The sequence below is a fragment of the Notamacropus eugenii genome, chromosome 6 (assembly GCF_028372415.1).
Source record: "Notamacropus eugenii isolate mMacEug1 chromosome 6, mMacEug1.pri_v2, whole genome shotgun sequence".
In the NCBI taxonomy this organism is placed as follows: domain Eukaryota; kingdom Metazoa; phylum Chordata; class Mammalia; order Diprotodontia; family Macropodidae; genus Notamacropus; species Notamacropus eugenii.
This window is the reverse complement of record NC_092877.1, coordinates 257,051,265-257,066,377: the sequence shown is the minus strand read 5'-3', so window position 1 is coordinate 257,066,377 and position 15,113 is coordinate 257,051,265. Positions and strand designations below refer to the sequence as shown.

The window sequence follows — 15,113 nt, the reverse complement described above, 5'->3', positions numbered from 1 at the left end:
TATCTCTTTCAAAAAACCTGAACCATCTTTTTCCCTATTGAAATCCTAAGCAGCTTTCAAGGTCAAACTAAAATCCCACCTTCTCCATAAAGTCTTTTATGACACATTGTCTCTAATATTCCTTTGATACTTTATAGGCTGCTCTATATTATAATTATTTGTGACATGTGTTCTATCTTCATTACTCATTAAAAAAACATCAAGGTCATATGTGTAATGTTAAAGAACTAGTTTATCAGTGTTAAGGAGATACATATTTAAGTCACTAAAAGAAAATGAAAATATGATCAATCTATTAGGAGACATTCAGATAAGATATCCATAATCAATCAAGCATTTATTAATCACCTACTGTATGGTAAGTACTGTGACATGGAAGTACAAAGGCAAAATAGAATACTTGCTCTCAAGGAATTTACATTCTATCAGTAAAGGCAAATATATATTTAGGAATATATAATATAGATATAAAAATCCAAGATAATTTGGGGAATAATGCCACTAGAGCCATGAAATCATGAAAACGTACTACCTTATATAGTGGGTGTCACTTGATGTGAGTCTTGAAAGAAAACAAGGATTCTAAAAGGCAAAGGTGAAGAGACTTGCATACCAGGCAGGAGGAACTGCTAATACAAAGGCATGAAGGCAGAAGATGAGAATATTTTGTATTAGCAACAAGGACAATGAGAAAACCAGTTTGGCCATGCCAAGTAGATGAAGAGGAATCATGTAATAAGACTGGAATAGTAGGTTTAGATCAGGTTTTAAAAGACTTTAAATGTTAAATGCTATGTGAGATTTCAAAGAGGTCACTTCTACAGGAGAGAAGGAATTAATTAAGATTAGATTCATGGAGCAGGTAACAGCCCTTAAACTGGAACTTGAAAAAAGGGGCCAGGGAGAAATATCAAATGTCTGACATAGGGAATCCATGCCAGGAAAAGGAACAGGATGAGCAAAATGACAGAAGTGAGAAATGTGAAAGCAGGTGGATAAATGATGAATCATCCAGTTGGGATGTAACATAGAGTCCATGACAGGGAAGAGCATGAGGTAAGACTGGGAAGGTGGAGTTGGAGCCTGATTGTGGTCAGTCTTGAAGGTCAAGTTAATTATAATTTTGTTTATACTTTACCTGATGGGCCACAGTGTACCACTGCAGGATTTTGAGTAAGGGAATGATGTGACCAAAAATTAGAAAGATTACTCTGCTGAGTGTGTGAAGGATGGATCAGAGCCAGGAGATACCAGGTAGGAAGCTGTAACAGTAATCTGGGCAATGGGAATGAAGGCCTGAGTTAGGTTGGTGCTGTGAATAGAAATGAGGGATAATATACCAGAGACATGGCAAAGTTAAGCATAAGACTTGGCACCTAATTACCTTTGGCGGATGAGACAAAGGGTAGAGCCAAGGATGACATTGAGTTGTGAAGCGTGAGTTACAGGGACCATGGTATTTCTAATAACGGGATAGTAAGGAGGAAGGACAGATTAGGAAAGGAAGGCTGAGTCTGAGTTATCAACAGGTCATCCTGCTGGAGATGTCCAGCAGTCAATTGGAAATTGGGGACTGGAACTCATGAGAAAGTTCTGAATGGAGAAAAAGATTTCAGTCATAAGTATGAGCATCCTAACCAAGGTCCCAGGAATGACTGAAATTGTCAAGAGAGACTATAACAAGGGAAGTGAATTGAGAACAGAGGATTGTGTCCATACATAGGGGCAAAAAAGAGGAAAATAATTTTATCGTGATGTATACAAAGAGAGCTGGAACCTCTTACAAAAGCTCCATTTTGAAGTAGGTGACATTAGACTGAATACAGGGGTGTTTAAAATTCCTTTGGAGTTTAGTACTGCACTCATCAGTCATGTGAGCTGTCAATACCTGTAGAAAAGCAGAGGTAAGAGGGGAATCCAGATAGTACAGTGTCATGGAAGCCAAGACCGAAGAGACCAAGAAAGGAGTAATCTACAATGCAAATTCCAAGGGCAGGAATACATATACATTGTGCATGTATATATGTGTATATATACATGCATATATACATAAATGTAAATATACATTTAAAGTTATTACAGCCTAAAACAGGGCCTTGAACATAGTAATTTCTCAATAAATACTTCTAGGATGAATTCTAGTTATATTGCTGTCACTGGTGATAATTTTCCTTTTTGGATGGTCTAGAAGGATAGGAATGATAGTATACTGATCTTTGAGTCTTTCAATAAGAATTGTGATAGGAAATTTACATTAATCAGCTTCAGCACTATTTTTTTTTTTAAAATCTCATCCACATGTAGTGGGGTCTTGGAAGGAACAAAGGGTGATCAGTTCAGTGCTGATTTTTGTGTTTACTCTGTGTCACCAAAAAACACCACGCTAGCAACAAAACCCAAAATGATCTTTTCTAGCACTTTGGAAATCCAAACCGAAACTAGTAAGATGGGTCCTTTACAAATGTCATTGGTTATCATAAATAGATTTCTAATAAAAAGTTAAATAAATTGGAAACATCAAATTATGAGCCAAAACTATTGGTTTTCAGTGTCATATATAAGTTGTAGCTTATAGCAATATGTGAAAATAACAAATCCTAGAAAAGTGATATTCTAAGACAACCAGTTTTCAAAACCCCCCTCATAATTTCTTTCTATTTTTTATCTACTCCTCTTCCATCCTCTTTCCTTTTCTCCCTCTTCTCTTTCATCTTTCCCCCCATTACCCTTCCATTCTTCAGCTTCTCTTTCTCTGCCTCTTTTCCTCTTCCCATTTCCCCCAAATCTTGCTTTTGGAAGATATGAATCTGGAGCCAAATGGTGTATATTGTTGAAAGCAGAAACAAAGCAGTAAGGTTTGCATCTCTGGGTCAAGAACACATATTTGGATCTGAAAATAATTAGCAGTTCTTACTCAATGGTGTTTAGCCTTAGTCTGCTTTGGAAAATGAAAAACAGCCCATTTTATACTTTTGAATTAGTCATAGGAAGAAAAGAATTCCATGTTTTCCAGCTTCCAGCCTTTTCATGTGTTACTGTCTGCATCTTTTCTAACCCCTAAACTAGGACATAATGAATGAGGCAACATCAGCCATAAGCTGCAAGCCCATCCAACTAAGAAATCCTTTCTCACGCTATTTCCTGCAGAGTGAGATTGTATGGACGCCTGCAAATATCTCAACTTGGTTCACTGTTTGAACATCCCTGTTACCTTTGTGATCCTCAGCTCTAGTTCTTTGATTCGTTCTCTCGAGCTCCTTAAGGCTACTTCTGTGCCAGTTTGGATGGTATTTAGGAATCTCCAATGAATATGCTCATTATCTAATACAAAGTGGCATAAAATGCTCATGCCATGAACTCTGCCATACAGCTCTACCCTGCTGAACTTCTGTGATTCATGCTGTACTCGATTAATAGCATTTATGTTATTCATATATCTCGGCTGACCTTGATCTGCTAGAAACTCCCTCCTTTTTATCTCTGTTCCATACTGGGGAGGTTTTGTCCCACATTAACAATGGTTCTTTTGTACATCAAAGCAAACCCACCCCCCATCCTCACCCCGACCTAGTATCCCAAGTTTCATTCTTCCTTGCATATATAATATCTATCTTCTTTGCATTGTCTGTTTCTTCTTACCAATGAGTAGTTGATGGATAATAGTTTGTATTTTCTTTTTATTTTGTGGTTAAAAAGCTCAAACAAAACCAAACTTATTTTAAAATGAACACTTAAGTATCTGAGCACATGAAAGTCGGTATCTCTAGAGCTTGCTAATGTGAAATGCAACACTTTTTGGGAATGAACAACACGTCTAAAGAAGTTATACAACCTTTTTTTTTTTTTTTTGCCTCCACTTAAAAACTGAAGACTATGAGATTATAATAGGCAGGGATGACTCTGTAGGCCATACCTATAGGAGTCTAACATCTTTCCAAAAGAGGATGTGTTCCTGTAAATAGAGTGAAAAATCAGAGGAATATTGAATATTTGGTGTGACCTTTAAATACACTAAATCTTTCTCCTATTCATAAGTGTTTTGATTGAAAGCTAAAAATGGGATGAAAAGGAAAGACCAATGACCAAGGAATTACTTTGCAGTTCCAAGAAAAAACAAAACAAAACATTTCATTCAAATTGTAAAGCTCCTCAGAACCTCAGTTTTATAACTTCCACGTTGCCTCTTCCTTTTGGGTCAGTGAAAAATAACAATGTTAAGATTTTCATTGGATTTATAATTAATGAAAGCTTCAACAATCTGTACTACTGGTAACAGTGAATTGGGAGGGAGGCTGACAGGAAAGAAATAAGCATTTATATAGCACCTACTATGTGCCAGGGATTATCATTTGATCCTTACAACAACTCTTCAAGGTAGGTGCTATTATTAACCCCATGTAGCAGTTGGGAACACTGAGGTTAAGTGACTTGTGGAAGTGATTTTTTACAATATGAGTAAGTTAGTGTCTAAGCTGGATTTGAAGTCAAGTTTTCCTGACTACTGTCCTAGCATCCTACCCACGCTACTACCAACTACTTCCACTGAAAGCCTTCCATGTTTTTCTCATTGCAGTATGATTTTTACAATGCTCAGGTCCTTCTTTTGCATTGAAGACTACACTCTAATTTTTGTTACATCATTTTTGTCTGAAACAAGTATATTTATACTATCTATAGCTCTAGGAGATAACATTTAATAGAAACTGTACATTTTATGATTTTTATTGATTCTAGAGTACTAGAAATGATGTTGTAGCAAGTAAAAAATGTTTCAAAGCTGAGAATCTAAAGTGAGTTGAGGTTCTTATAATCTGAAGGTATGAATGATGCAAATGAAAATATATGTATTTTTGGAATCAAATCAGCATATTGTTGCTCTGAAGTGAGCCATAAAAATATAGGCAATATAAAATGTAGGAAAAATATACAATGGATTAAAATCTTTCTAGAAAGATCCGGCTGTTTTGTACTTAGAAGATGAAATTCTTACATTAGTTCATTTACAAGGTAATGTGAAATTGCTAGTGGGAAAATTGTTTATTTCAGGCTCATATTTTGCTCTTTAGAAGAAGGAGGATACATGTTTACAAAAATTTATTTGCTCATCCAGAATAAAGTTCTTGTGTGTTATGTGCACTAGTGTAGTCTTGCAAACAAGTTACTTACCAGTCATTCATTAAATCATACATATAAACACTCATTTTGTCTTTCCTCCACATTTTTCCTCCATCTTTTCCTCCACAGAAATGAAACTGGTTGTTTTTTAAAATTGAAATCTCCTCAATAGTAAACATAGTTTAGACGAGCTAATGAATTACCATACTTTAAAAATGGTTATTTATTCATTTCAATTTAAGACAGGATAATTTTCTTCAAGCATTTGAAAAGCTGACATATACAAGAGATATTTGTCTTTTTGTATGGGACCCAGGAGACCAGTGCGTGGAAGTTGCAGATAGGCAGATATTGGTTTATTAAAATTCACTAATAATTTGAGCTGTCCCTGAGTGGAATGAGTTATCTTGAAAGATAGTGAGTTATATATAAACTGGAGGACCATTTTTCAAGGACAGTGTAAGCATGGATTCCTGTTTGGATTAACTGGATTTGGACAGCATTCTGACTTTCAGATTCTGTGTCTTGGATCCAATGAGATAACATAGGTGCAGTGTTGTTCAAGTCTTAAAGTGCAAGAGAAATGCTAGCTATTGTTATTAGCATTAATATCTGTGCTGGTTTTATGTGGAGCTTTTCCTTTGGAGAGTTTAATGTCAGAAAGAAAGATTTGTTTAGTGATAACCTAGATGAAATTCATGTGATGAGCAGAAAAGTAGTTCTCTGAGTGATGGAAGTGGATGAAACATTCTAGTTCTGCTTTGGATAATGATGAGAGATCTTAGCAAGGAAAGAGGAAATGAGAGAACTGAGGGAAAGCATTTTTTTTCTAAACCAGCAATGTACTGAAACCTATCTTTGTGCTAAGTAGATCCTTTAGTTTGATATACTGAAATGATTTCCCATCTATTTCTAGATTTCTGAGACAAAAAAAAATGTTGATTACTTTTGTGCATATTTGTTTTTGCATCATTTCATGACCCATTAATAATTGAAAGCAGACAGGAGGAAACAGAGTGGGAAATGAGACTGTTTACTTTTGGGTAAACTGACAAGAGCAACTAACGCTATATTTTCATGTATATTGAAGCCTATGGGACTAACACTTGTACCACACCTGGAGTTAGTCACAATCACTATCCAGGAGATTTGTAAACTCCAAAGCAAGGCTGATGTTATGGGAAGTTTTAAGCTAGTTTATGAGTCTTCAATTTAGATAAATCAGTCAGTCAACAATATTTACTGAGAGGCTACTGTGCCAAGCTTTCAGGGAGAGAGGGGATAAAGGGAAAAATAAACACTGTCCCTGCCCTGAAGGAGCTTACTTTCTGTCAGGGAGACAGGACAAACATAGGAGAAAAGCAAAAACAGCAGATGTCAAATAAATAAATGCTTAATGAGTAGCAGATGATTCATCTAAGTGTCTAACGTTCTAGCTGTCCTGGTATTCTCAGCCCTTGTTTAGTGCCTCCCTTGGGATGTTTCCAGCTATCTCAAGAAGTATCACAAAATCCACTGGCAATTGTCAAAACACAATTAATTTCAATTTACTATAATTTAGTAGATTGAGCATTTTTGAGGATGGGAGTGGTAATACTAAAAAATTAAAGAAACAATACTTATGAGTCTACAAAGACCGGAGTGATCATTCTCTTGTTGGGGTACTATTCTCTTCCTACCCCTCTTTTTGAGATGAGGTCTGCCTATTTTGTGTAGACTGGAAGTGTCCCAATCACTCCTTGCTAGAGCTGACCTACACCATTTTTCCTACCTTGGCTAGTCTTCCCTAATTTAGGCAGATTAGTGGCCCTTTGCTTTCAGGGGATTCATCATATTGGTGTCACACTTAGTGTGGATGACCTGATCAGCTTTAGCCCTTCCTCAGATCTGAAATCCTGAGCTCAAGGGATCTAATAACCTGCATTAGCTCAGAAGCAGGGATTACAGGTGTGTTCAACCATGCCTAGTCTATTTATAGCTTTGTTGGTTATTGCCTGTGTGACCTAGGAAAAGTTAAATGGGTTGTTCCTCAGTTTTTACAATGGAGTATAGTTGTTCAGCTATCTAGATATCTCTGTGCTTAGCAAAAGATACTTTTATAGCAGTTTTGCTTTTTGAAGTTGGGAGTTGATCCTTTAGTCAGTGCAGGTAAATTGAGAGAAGTATAATGAAATATTTTCTCTTCCACCAATCAGTCAGTTAACATTAATCAAACACCTACTATGTGTCAGGCACTGCATATTTGGGTTTATTGCTGTCAGAATATTGATCTGAGCTCACAAGAACTCGGGAGTTATGATTTATGGTAGGGAAGAGATTGGTTTTCATTTGCAACTTCTTTTGTGCATTTTTTTTCTGAGACAGTTCAGGTAGGTTAGAAAAATACAACAAGTAATACTGACAGGTCTGATATGCTTTTGTAAAACATTGGCTAGGAAGCAAACATACATACATACATACACACACACACACACACACAATCTGTGAATAGTCATTAAGACAGTTTTTAGTTCTTCCCGGCAGGGTTTTGCAAGCCGTTCTTGTATATCCTGTTGCTGTATGTCTTCCAAGGATTTGTACACCTTATTATGGTCTGAGGACTTCAACAGCAAAGTAGGGTTTGAGGTGTACCCTGGGGTCATCCAGCTTAGTTACCACTCAGGGCGGGTGGCACATTAGCATTTCATAACCATGTGCACTTTTGTGCCAACTGTCAAAAAGGACAACCTAAACAAATGCTTTCTTACCTTGTTTGAGTCTGTCAGCAAATAAAACCTGAACCTTTTTGAAAGAGAATCCCAAGTGATAACAACAGCCTTGATCAACGTGGGGCATTGTGGTGCAATCTTCCTGTCTCTGGGGAAATGCACAGTCTACGGCTGGTATGTTGTGCATGGCATTTGGAGCTAGTGTGCTCATCTGTGAATCTGTTCTGTTCCCTGCAGGCTTCAACTTGTTGGGAGAAGTCAAGAACTTCCTCTAATGACGACTAATTCCTCCTGTTTGCTTCATCCCTTGCTGCTCTTAGATTTAACAGGGCAAGTTTCCTAGGAGAGAAGGACTTAAATTTAATTTAGATCCCTCCTTAATGCTTTAACACTGTTAATATTCACACTGTCTTAGGGTTTGGTATTGTTTTCACTTTTTATGTGGAACTATTGGATGCCATTTAACGGCTGAGGGCCCCTAAAACACTAGGGATATGTGAACCTCAAAAGATTTTTTATAAATTTGGCTTAGAAAAACCTCCAAAATGCAGTGCTTAAGATTCTGATTCCCCTCTGTTTATGTAGGACATCAGGTTGTCCCCAGAAGGCAGCCTGGCTATATATATATTTATAGATTTAGAGTAGAAATACTGTGAACTCTACATGTAAGTTTATGCAAAATAGTATGCATATCAGCATTTTGGCCCAATAATCTAGCCCCTCTTTTTTTTTTCCCCAACCCAAACTACAGCCCTGAGGCTCAGCATACCTGGAAGAGAAAAGGAATTAGAATGTAGCAATACAGAAATGAGCAATTGGACTTGATAAGCAAACCTCTCACCTTCTCCTACCCTGGACCAAGGGTAGGATATGTATAGATATATGTATGTGTATATGTATGTATATGTATATCATGATATTTATGGAGCATTTTATAGTTTTGAAACTGACACCTATAGCTGGAATACCACTGTCTTTGAACAACTGAAGATAAATATATCACACAGAGAGTGGTGGAAAAGCACATGGTGGGTGTGATCAGGCTCCAATATGTAATCAATGAGGACCTCTGAAGAAGAAAAGGAATAAAACATATCATTAAAGAATTATATGGCAGAAGAAAAAGACTGGTCATGTGGTGAGATCGAAGGATGATGGACTGGGATCTACATTACTAGAAAAATTAAAGATCCATTTGAATATTTATGGGTGAGATTTATAGCTTAAAATCATATAATTATTATATGATAATAATGGCATATAACATACAGTAATAGCATTTTGCTATTATTATGCAGGTCCATGTTCATGTGATTACTTTGGCCAAGTGTTATCTTATTTTGTGGATGAGGAAACAGGCTTAGAAACATTAAAATGACTTATCATATCATAGATTTAGAGCTGGAAGAAACATTTAGAGTCATCTAGTCCAGTCCTTTCCTTTTGAAGATGAAGAAACCCAAGCCTCGTGAGGTTAAATGGATTCCCTAAGATCACCCACGTATGTTAGTGGCAAAGCTAGGATTTGAACTTCAGGACTCTGACTCTCATTCATCACCCTTTCCACTGTGCCACAGCTTGCCAAAGATCTCATGGCTCTTGAGTACCAAAGCCAAAGTAACAACATTGGACATTGGATCATTTTTTTTTTTTTGTGCTTCCAAACTCTATGAGCTCTACCCTACTCCTGTGAGTTTTGGCTCTGCTCGTTTTCCCTTTCTTGTTTTATTTTATCCCCAGTGGAGGATCAGAGAGACCAGGATGCTTCATCCTGCCTTTTGTTGTGAGACTCAATGAACACTCCAATAAAGAATGTTGTCCACATCCGTGGTTTGTCATGATCTTCACTCCACAGGAAACCTCAAGCTCATAGGATCAACTTCTGAAGTATTCTTTTTGCCTCCTACAGAATCATCCATTTCTTCTAAGCAGAATGTTAGCTCCCAAAGGGCAAGAACTATTTATGTTTTGTTCTTGCAAACACAGTGCCTTGCACTTGCTTAATAAATGTTGATCTGAAAATATTAGCTCTAGAAGAGACTTTAAGGATCAATGGGTGCATTTTAAAGATGGGAAAGTCAGGCCCAGAGAGATGAAGGGGCTTTCTCAAGGTCCTCTAGTTAGTGGCAGAGTGAGAACCAAGAGGTTTCCTGAATGCAAAGCAGTGCTCAATTCCTTTCCCTGAACTGTCTTTCCTTTTCTGTGACTTCTACCTGTGTCTTATTTGTCATTTAGGCTCTTCTTTCATATTTAGTATTTATTCCCCTATCTGTATCATCTAGGTCTTTGGCTCCCTATTTACCCCTAAGCCACCATCTTAGATTTCTCTTGCTGCCTTAGTCCTTCCTTTGGCTATTTTGGATGGGTGTCTTGTAGACAAAGACTTTGCCTTTAGGACACTAGCACACTTCAAAAATTATTCATTAAAAGTAAAGAATTGGATTGACATGAGTAGAGAATAGGTAGAGGTATTTGGAACTGGAACTCTTTTCTGAAGGATGAAATCTGGAGGACGTTGATAGTGGAACCAAGATACATTGGTTTGAGCTATTTTCATTTCCTGTATTTGAAGCAAGAAATGCAGCTATGGAGTGGTAGAACTAGAGTTAGCACCTGAACCATAAAGATATGGGTTAAAGTCTGGCCTTTTGACACATACTGGATATGGGATTCTGATCAAGTCATTAACATCTCATTGCCCAAGCAATTCCCTTATACTGTAGGATGCAAAGCAATTGCTTGTCTACATCAAAGGAAAATATTTACTCACTATGAATTCCATATTTAAATGAAATCACAGATTCAGTTCAAATTATCTGTCTATCTATCTATCTGTCTTCCTGCACATACATTTAAAGCAGCTTTTCCTAAACTAATTAGGCCAAACACTTTATGCTTGAGATATATTGATGGAATTGTAAATGTTGTTCCAGATACATCTGAGCATATGAAGTGTTCCAGGAATAAAGTACTATACTGGATGTTTTAGACCAAATCAGAGAAAATAAGCACATCTCCCCTCCCCTGTGCAAATTGTTACATGTATTCAGTATTTTTATACGTGGGTATGGCATAAAACTACACTTGTATACATATGTAGTTTTATTTAATGTTTTAGTGGGAAAATATCATTTGAAAATTTCTTATAGAATTCCTCTGTGTAATGAGAGGGTTAACACTTTGGGAAACTGATTTAGAGTAGAAATACTGTGAACTCTACATGTAAGTTTATGCAAAATAGTATGCATATTAGCATTTTGGCCCAATAATCTAGCCCCTCTTTTTCTTTTCCCCAACCCAAACTACAGCCCTGAGGCTCAGCATACCTGGAAGAGAAAAGGAATTAGAATGTAGCAATACAGAAATGAGCAAATGGACTTGATAAGCAAACCTCTCACCTTCTCCTACCCTGGACCAAACTCCCATGTCCTGGCAAGCAGACAGTTGCTTCATTGGCCAGTTACTTTTGTCTCAATCAAGGAAGAAACAGAAATGAATCATTAGTTGCTGCATGCTGTCATTAGCCTCTTGCTGTAAGCTTTTTTTTTTTTTTTAACAGATCCTAGGTGAAAAGTAAACTGAAAATTTCTCCTTTGTTGTCTTGTTTTCAACACTGAAACAAAGCGAATGGAGGCCTCATTGAATACTATGGTCAATTTCATCATTTCTTCAAATGACTTTGATCACATTAGTCCCGTCTTCAAAAACCTAAGGCAGCTCTGAACTCTCTTATCAGGACAAAGGCCTTTCATCAGGTTACCCCACATAATCTAATTTACTCTTATTCCCCCACCCATCTCTACCCGGCTGTCCAATATATTCAAAACTGCTCTCAGAATCTTTCCCTGGAACATACTCTTCCTGCAAATTTTCCTATTTATGTTAATAGTAACATGATCTTAGTGAGAAATTTAACCTGAGTCCTCCTTATTTCTTCCCTTAACCTCTTCTTCACTTTACATAGCTAAAGCAAGATAAAACACTGGGCCTGGAGCTAAAACGAGTTCAAATGTGACCTCTGACACTTAGTAGCTGTGTGAGCCTGGGTCAGTCACTTAACCTCTGCCTGCTTCAGTTTCCTCAACTGTAAAAAAGTGGGGATAATAATAGAACCTATCTTAGGATTGTTCTCATGATAAAATGAGATAATCTTTATAAAGTGCTTCGCACAGTGTTTGGGTACATAGTAGGTGCTTCATAAATAGTTCCCTCCTTCCTCCTTCCTGTCTTCCCTCCCTCCCTTTCTCCCTCTCCTTTCTTTGAACTTCCTGCCTTGCTTCCTTCCTTCCTTCCTTCCCTCTTTCCCTTCCTTTTGTCATAATATCTCTTACACCTAACTGGTTCTTTTCCTCTACACTAATTGCCACAGCCCTACTTCAAGGCTTCATTATCTTTCCTGGACTTTTGAAATAGCCTCTGAAATGATCTCTTTGCCTCTAGCCTCTCCTACCTCTGCTCTGTTCTTTGCACAGCTACCAGAATAATCTTAAAAGAACAAGGCTGACCACAACATTTCAATGTATACAAGCCTTGAGTGGCTCCCCATTGCCTCTGGGAGAGAACACAATTTCCTTAACCTAATATTTAAGGCCTTCCATCATCTGGTTCCAATATTTCCTTGCAGCTTTATTTCATATGACTCTCCATTGTGTTCACTACATTTAGCCAAACTAACTACTAGCTCTCTTCTAAACCTGACATTCCTTCACCTACTTCCAAGTATTTGTGTAGGCTGTCCCCATGTCAGGACTGGGTTCCCTCCTGATCTTTTTTTAGAACCCCTCCTTAGATTCCTGCAGGGTTCAGCTTAAGTGCTACCTTCCCCATGGAACCTTCTTTGACCTTACCCCACTGAAAATACTTTCTCACTTCTCAAGTGTTCATATAAATCCTTTGAAGAGAACATATGCAGCCTGAAGTATAGGGTCTCATACCTTGTAGGAACTTTAATAAATAGCCATTGAATTATTTTAAAAAAATTAAAGACTTTTATTCCTTTCCACATTTCATTTCTGAGCAAGAGTAGAGCTCAAAACTGTTAGACCCATCTGCTGTATGCAACAAAGCTTTTCCCCCAAAATATAGAAGGTTGGAATACTGGCACTTTTGAGGAGCTCGCCGGACCTTCTATTCCTTTCTAACCCTTGCAGAAAAATGATACTGTCAAGGAGAGTTCAGAGATTAGCAGAATGTGTAAGTTGTTGACTGAGTATAAAGACTTGAAAGAGAATTCTGTTCTAGATATATTAGCACAAGTGTCTCCAAACATTTGCTCTAATGTACTTAGAATGAATGTTTTTCCAGGTGATGTTAAGATCTCTGTTTACCAAACCATTCTTTTGTTTCAAAAGGTTCATGGTACACCACGTGCCGTTGTTTTCCCTGAAACACTGAACATATCACTTCTGATATGATTCATGGATTAATAGCCAGGGACTATATGGTATGTTATCATATAATCATAGACCTATCTTTCTTGACATTTCATTTGAGCTAAAGATGAACTTGCTAAGTAAGTAACCTTAGAGGTACAAATTATTAGACAGGGATGGCTCCATTTTTAACTCTTCAAACACTTTCCAGATTACTTTTTTTCTTTTTGAGGCAATAGGAGTTAAATGACTTGCCCAGGATCACACTGCTAGTAAGTGCCTGAGGCTGGTTTGAACTCAGATCCTCCTGACTCCAGGGCCTGTGCTCTATCTACTGCTCCACTCAGCTGCCCCTAGATTATGTATAACTTCAAGGAATCCATTCTTGTATGTGAAATTAAAAGAGGTAATGTATAGAGGATAGAAAACTGGCTTGGAAATTGGGAAGACTTGGATTCATGTTCAGCCTAGATACTGCTATGTGACTCTGGGCAATTCACTTAGGCACTCATTGCCCCAGGTAATGCTTTAAGACCATAAACTGCAGAGGTGGTCCCAGATGGTATTGGTGGAAGCAGTTTCTTATCAGGAACTTCCTACACCAATGAAATCACAGATTTAACTTTAAAAAGTAAAATATAGCATTTTAAAAGTAGATGTGCATTAATCAACTTAAAAAAAAAACATGAAAAATTAATCCCATGATTAGAAGTTTCATATCTTTCCTTCTGTTGCCTGGTTGATGTTCTCTACCTCTGTCTTGGACCAAGAAAGGAGCTCGCTGAGCTCCAAATATCTCCTATGTGTTTCTACTGATACTGACTGACATTTGTTGCTTTGAGTGGGTGAGGCCTGCTGTGATGCAAATTGCCTTGCAGAAATGGAAACCCTTGCTTTTCCAGTGCATGAAACCAACTGAGAGTATCTTTTCCACCTAAAAGTACGGAATCCCAAAGTAGTTAATAATGAAGTACCCAGCCTATTAACCAGAAGCCAAATCCAGTTAAAATTCCAGATCCCAAATCCCCTAAGACCTTTCCTCCAACCAAAACTTTTATCAGGCTTAGTCCTACCTCTTTCCCAAACCCAAAATAAAAACCTTAGAACTTATAGGATATATATGTATATATTTTTTAATTCTTAACCAAGGGCGTACATTGGCCAATGCTGCAGATACTGACTAAATGAGACTTGCAGCCTTCGTAACCAAACCACAATTCCCCAGACTCACATTAGACGAGAGGAGGGTGTGGGTGTTTTGTTTTGAACTCGACTACATTTGTATGCTAAAAATGTCTGAAGTGATCTGGGATATGTTTCATACTTGAGCTTGCCCTGTCCGGATTGAGTCTGCGCTTGCCAGGTTTCTTTAGAGGTTGCTAGGCAACAGATTAACACAGTGAAGTATTGTGAGACATTTAAGGCCATGAGTGTCCTCATTTAGACAGGCTCTAAACAGCTTAAAGATAACATTTTAAAACTGGTATCATTTTACAGTGTATTTATTCTTACTGTCATGCAAAGCAGGGCTATACAAAATGAAGTGAAATGTATTTGTCTACAAAGAGTATTCTATATTATCTTCACCTGCAGTTGAATCCTATGGAGAGTCAGTAATGAGCTTTCCTTTCAAGCTTTATGTAAGTAATATCTTGAAAGTCATATGTCCAGGTCCTATTTACGGGAAAAAACTCAAACTAATCTAGCATGTTTCCTTGAAGGGATCCTGAGCATCAGGCTTACGTTACCAGCCACATCATTTGAATTTTATTCCCTCCCTTAGGCCATGACAGTAAACATTTTACCATCATGGAGCTGTCAGGTTTGTTTCTTTAATTCTTCCCTGTTTTATAGATTATGGACATTATAAACTGTTCTGGAGTGCTGGCCCCTGAAACAAATGGAAATCAGTCTTGAA

The 15,113-nt window shown here is 37.5% G+C and overlaps 1 long non-coding RNA gene across 2 annotated transcripts in view; it reads right to left on the bottom strand.

The window, feature by feature from the left end:
- The window catches only part of LOC140512812 (uncharacterized), a 73,634-nt gene extending 59,010 nt beyond the window's left edge, over positions 1–14,624 (bottom strand). The window contains exons 1-2 of one of the 2 annotated variants that reach the window (XR_011969929.1): positions 14,427–14,624; positions 7,863–8,162 (exon numbers count right to left, since the gene is read on the bottom strand). This is a non-coding gene — a long non-coding RNA (uncharacterized lncRNA). Of the gene's footprint in view, positions 1–7,862; positions 8,163–11,221; positions 14,205–14,426 lie in introns of those variants that run through there. The other variant, XR_011969928.1, reaches the window with a different exon arrangement.
- Positions 14,625–15,113: the final 489 nt, after the last annotated feature.